We start from the raw sequence: 6000 nt of genomic DNA, 5'->3' as shown, positions 1-6000 counted from the left end.
GTTGTGCGGAGTAGTCGGGCTCTCGTAACAATTAGCACAGAGTGTCCGTGCACGCGCGCAATTAGCGCTATGCACACGATCATCGTCATTAAGAGTTTACTCTTATGACAGAGCCTTCCGACTCTTGTCAGCGGTCTTCACCATTACCTCCAGACACTCCGACTTCTACCCTTTCTATAAGAAAGATACGAGGGGTAAGATATAAGGTTTGTCTGCTACTCGCGTCTCCACTTTTTCCTGTAATAACACGCGAGGAATTATCGCAGCCTGAGGATTCCTCGTGAGTGCTGCCGTCGATTGACTTAGTATCCTCCTATTTAAGGACTCTAAGAACTATGTGTTATATCTCATGCCTCGGCGATTTGCATCTGTCTCCTCAACCCTTTGATTCTCCAGCCTTAGACAGGCTATGTATTGACAGTCTGGGTTTCGAGTCCTGCCCAGACTCGTTAGAGCCTTCAGTGCCCACAACCTTACCATCCTTGTAAGCTAAGGTTGGGGGGGGGAGCCTATAGATTTGTCTGCTGAGTCTTCAGCAGCCTCTGCCTGGCCTTCCCTGGTCCTAGCTGGGATGGAGAGGAGGCTTGGTCGTTGACCATATATGGTCAGTCTCTAGGACATTGTCCTAATGGCTAGTGCAATGTCACTGTCCCTCGCCTCTGCCTTTCTTGAGCGACCTTTAAACCTGGTCTGTTCTCCAAGCTCAGAGACGTCAACCTTCTCCTCTGATCTTAGATCCCTTCACGGCGAGGCTCACACCAGACTAATCCTTGAAGAGACACTCAACTCTTCCAGGCTCTTCTCAGTCACAGAAGCCTCGGCAAGGGAAGCGACTTCAATGTCCCTTCTGGCTTGACACGTGGTCTGATTCAGTCGGCTACCTTACGAGCCACAAGGACTTGTCAAACCAAACTCTAGGCAGACCCTACAAGAAGTCCTAACTGCTGGGGCTAAGACAATGGATTTCTTAACCGCTACAACAGCGACAATGTGAAGCAATTGGATCCTCAAAAGGAAGGATCAGTAATTCCCAGACTTCCTTTTGTACCTCAGTGAGGAAAGCTTCTCTCAATCTCGGCGATTTAGGGCTATCGCGCAGCCTTGAGCCTCATCTGTAGACGGAGAAGGGGTTGACCTCTCCGCCTCAGTAGAAACCACCTTGCTTGTTTCGGTGTTGGAGTGATCTTGCCCCCCCACTTGAGATTAGACCATTTCCTTGAGACGTGTCTTACGTTCGCTGAAGGGTCTGCCCTATGTGCCCTTAAGGGCCTCGGACTACTCTCTGAACCTTAAGACCGTCTTCCTCGTACCTCTGTCCTCCGCTAAAAGGGTCAGTGAGCTACATGGTCTGTCTTACGTCATCCATTCTGAGAGATGGGGGAGGGGGGGGGGCGGCGAGTGTCTCGCAACTTCGTACTGGGCTTGGTGGCTAGACTCATAATCCTTCCTCTACTGATGGGAGATTTCGAGAATTTCCACTCTCAATAGGTAACACAGGATGCAGTCCAGTCGTTACTATGCCCAGTCAGGGTGTCAAAGAAATATCTGAGGTGCACCAGACTTTTCAGACAACGTCTCCGTCATCTCTTCCTTGTAACAACAGGGTAAAGAAGAAAATCTCTCGCAACCTCATCTCTTTCGGACTTAAGAAAGTTATTGCGAGGTCTTTTCACGGAGACCCAGAAGCAGCACAACCCAGAGCCCATCAAGTTAGGGGAGTGGCTGCCTCTCTGGCGTTAAGAGATTTATCTCAGTCTCCTAAGTCTTAAGTGTTGCGGTCTGGAAACACCAATCTACATTCACTGCTCACTATTTGAGTGACGTGACACATAGGTCTCTAGACACCCTTTTTATAGGGCCTATTGTAACAGGTCAACAGATGCTGTTACTACCTTACGCCCTTTCAGGGGACAGTAGCCATTGGTTGAGGATTCTGGGTTACACTAGGTTTTTAGAAGGACATCCATCAATCTTCTTAGTCTCCTTCTCCCCACATCTGGGGATCCTAGTCTGTATCCAGTTTCAGCTGGACTCGCCAATGGTAATAAGGTATGATACTCATCTGATTCCTCTCACAGAGTATAAGTTATACTCGTGGTCACAAGGTTTCCCCTTGGCAAGGTCGGGTTAATCCTAAGTTTGAAGGGGTCCAAGTCGAATGTTCCTGACCCACTTCATCCTGAAACATTTGTTTCCATGAAGTTGCAAACCTTCAGTCGTACTGAGATTCTGGGGATCTACAAAGAAAGAAGATGACGGAAGATTGTTGCTTCAAAAGAGTCTAGTCTGAGGACTATCTTCCCTAAAGATAGGGAACTCCTTGGCCACCCTGGCCTCAAGACTAAGTCTCCTATAGTAAAGAATGAGAGTTTGTATTTAGTGTAGGAACAAATGACAAACTTATATCAGAGTTTGTATTTTTCCTAACATACAAACCCGAATTCTTTACACAAATCTTCTCTCCATCACTGCCCCCCTAGGATAGTCCTAACTAGAATCCGATTGAAGGTAAACAGCAGGTACCGACTGGTGGTCCCCCACCACTGTCAAGTGGGTAATTACCTGTCCGGTCATTAACGATCTTGTTAAGGTTTCTCTGCCGTATTTTCCAGCTCGTGCTAGAATATCTCGTATAGTAAAGAATTCGGGTTTGTATGTTAGGAAAAATACAAACTCTGTTATAAGTTTGTCATATTTCTTGATTTTCAGGATTCATTATCGTATCTCTGAATGACATATATACCTGATTTTCTATAGTACAGTTTACCTATTTTAGTATCGGTTAAACTATAGTTCAAATGATGTGTTTAGTTTTAAGACCATATATTTATCATTTGTCTAATTTTGTTTTATTTTTGTCATAAGCTCCTTCCAGTGTTTTATGACAGGTTAAATCATTTTTTTCCTTTGTGACACCTTGTGTACAAATATATTAGGGACGTATGCTTTGGTACAAAACATGATCTCGATGCTTATCATTTTAATTGTAATAATTCTTGATCTAGTTTTTGTAATAAAAGACTGTATATTGATGCCTGCCTTTCATTTCTAGCCCTAATTTTATTTTAGTGGCAATAAAATTAGTGTGCCATTTTTATTTTTCATCCTTCCTGAACATGTTAAAAATTGATTTGCTCCTACACTTGATACAAACCTGAATTCTTTACTATAGGACATATTCTAGCGCGAGTTGGAAAATACGGCAGAAAAACCTTAACAAGATCGTTAACGACTGGGCAGGTAGTTACCCTCCTGCTAGCGGTGTGGGACTGCCGGTTGGTAGCTACTGTTTACCTTCAGTCGAATTCTATCTATCGCAGCGGTAACAACGCTGCTCCTGCTTTTGTTTGACTGGCAGACTAGCCCTTCTTTTTTGTGTTTTTGATTAATCTATCTTTCTTTTTCTTTGTTAGATGTGATGTCCTCTATTATGAGGAAGTTTTCTGGGCACCTTTATGTAGCCACTGGAGGTGAATCCTCATTCCTTGTGCCCTGGGTACAGAGGTCATAGGTGTTCTGAAGGCTCCCCCTGCCAAGTATGTAGAGAGTGGTCACCCTCTCAGTGGGAGAAGCTCGAGAGAGGTAGAATAGGAAGTCCCAGAAGGACTCATTACCTTCATGTTCGCCGTCGAAAGGTAAGGCGTCTCGGGCCTCCTCTTCGGCCTCTCGTTCTCTCCCTTCAGACTCTTCCTTGCCTCCCTCCCCCAGGGGGAAGTCAAAGAAGAGACACCATTGATTTAACCCCCCATGCCTCTTAGTCAGGCCTCTCTTTATGGGGCAATGTTTTCCGCCACCAGGAATGACTCTCTTACCGCTTCCATTCCAGATCATGTACGAGAGGTATGGCCTTCCCTTGGACTTCCTGGTTATCCTTCGGAGGAAGTTTGGAACCAGTTCCTCGCGGGCAAGGTTGTGCCTCGAGTCCCTTCTGTGGAGTTCCGGACCTCGCCTATCTCCCGTCAACTCAGTTGGCGCCCGCTGAAGTTTCAGTGGATGTATTAACTTCAGCTCCTGCAGTGCCTACATCTCACACCGTTTGCGCTTCTACAATACACAGCGTCGCAAGCGCAAACATCGCAGTACCTCCTCCGCATCGTCATCGCCCTCTTCGCAGGTCAGGAGGGAGAGAGAGAAGAGGAAAAGGAGAGCTCGCGTGCCATCGCCTAGACGTTCTCACCGAAGAGACAGGCGATATAGGAAGAGACATCATCGTTCTCGCTCTTCCTCGCCTTCTGTCTCTCCACGAGGTGTCTCGCCTCGAGACTATAAGCGCGCTTGGCACAAACCTAAGAAGAGCGCTCCCTCTCATCATCGTTCTGCCTCGCTGTCGTCTTCCTCTTGTGAGGGATCATCTAAGAAGCCAGGAGCGCGGCCAAGGGCAAAGCACGTCCTGACCTCGAACCCTCTTCTTTGCATACTAGTTTAAAGGTCTCCGTTCGCTCTAGAAAAGTCAGAAAGAGCGCTTCTCCTCACTTTCACTCCTTATCTTCAGAGAAAGATCGATCTCGCCATTCGACTTCTTCATCTCTGACCCTTCGGGGTGTCGTGACAAGGAAACTTCGGTTTCCCATTGTGCTATCCCTCCGTTGTCTCGCAACACAAGTTGCTGAACCCTCGAGGTCTCATGCATTTAGTCACGCTGACACTTCGGTGTCTCGTGAGAGGGAAACAGAAGGGAAACTTCCGTTTCCCATTGCTCTGGCCCTTCGGGGTCTCGCAACACGACCTCTAGGGGCACACACGATCACGCTGAACCTTCTGGTTCTCGTGAAACAAGTCACCAAGAGTTTTACTCTTATAACAGATTCTTCCAACTCTCGTCACGCAAAGTGTTCGCGCGCCGCGCAATAGCATTACGTACACAGATCTCCGGTCATACACTCGCGTGGTCAATCTCCTTGCGCTCATGTTTCAGACAGGACAACTTCCCAAGTTCCCTTGCTCCCTAATGAGTTAGGGATTACGAGTCTCTCGAAAACCTCGGAAGAAGATGCAGGGGTTCGGCCCTTCTCTTTGGTTGAGAGCAGAGGGAAAAGGGGAAACGTGATAGAGAGGCTAAAAAGAAAGCACGCCCATATAGCAGCGATGTTGAACACAAGCCTGATGGCTTCGGCTGCTTGTTCATTATCCTGCGCTTCATGTGGCAGCTCGTGAGCTGCCCATGTTACGAGGTAGCACTGCTGTCAACCTTCAACTTGAACAGCTTGTTGTTGGGAAGCATAGATTGCTGCCAGGAGGTTCGCCTCCAGGGGTTGGAGAACCTCCCCTTATGAGGGAGTGTTAACCTTCCCCGGAATTGGGCTGCCCCTCCCCCCCCTTCCGAGGGAGAGCTTCCCCACTTCAGCCATTCAGCAACCTTCCCTCTTTTGTGAAGAGTTGCGGACAGCTCGACAAGTTTTGCCTCTGCTATCTCATCCCCGAAGACTGCTTCCTCCCCTTGAGCTGGGGAAAAGCAAGTCTAAGGCTTGTTCCTCCTTCGAGGGGAACTTCACCCTTGTTCGCGAGAGAAATTATTACGCCTATGCTTTTTTCCCATAGAGCTGGGAGAAAGGTTGTCTCAGGCGATGTCATCCTTCGGGAGGACTTCTGTCTCGTTCGTGAGAGGGAAATTATTACGCCTATGTTTTTTCCCATAGAGCTGGGAGAAAGCTTGTCTTAGGCAATGTCCTCCTCTGGGATTACTTCTCTCTCGTTCGCGAGAGAGAGATTATTACGTCTATGCTTTTTTCCATAGAGCTGGGAGAAAGCTAGTCTTAGGCGATGTCTTCCTTTGAGAGGACTTCTCCCTTGTTCATTAGAGAGAGATTATTACGTCTACGCTTTTTCCCATAGAACGGGGAGAAAGCTTGTCTTAGGCAATTCCTCCTTCGGGAGAACTTCTCTCTTTTTCGCTAGAGAGAGATTATTACTCCTATACTTTTTCCCATAGAGCTGGAATATAGCTTGTCTTAGGCGAGCAAGAAAGAGATTATTACGCCTATGCTTTTTCCCATAGAGAGG

The sequence above is a fragment of the Palaemon carinicauda genome, chromosome 11 (assembly GCF_036898095.1).
Source record: "Palaemon carinicauda isolate YSFRI2023 chromosome 11, ASM3689809v2, whole genome shotgun sequence".
Classification (NCBI taxonomy): Eukaryota; Metazoa; Arthropoda; class Malacostraca; order Decapoda; family Palaemonidae; genus Palaemon; species Palaemon carinicauda.
The sequence above is the reverse complement of the archived record's forward strand: the minus strand, read 5'-3'. Positions refer to the sequence as shown.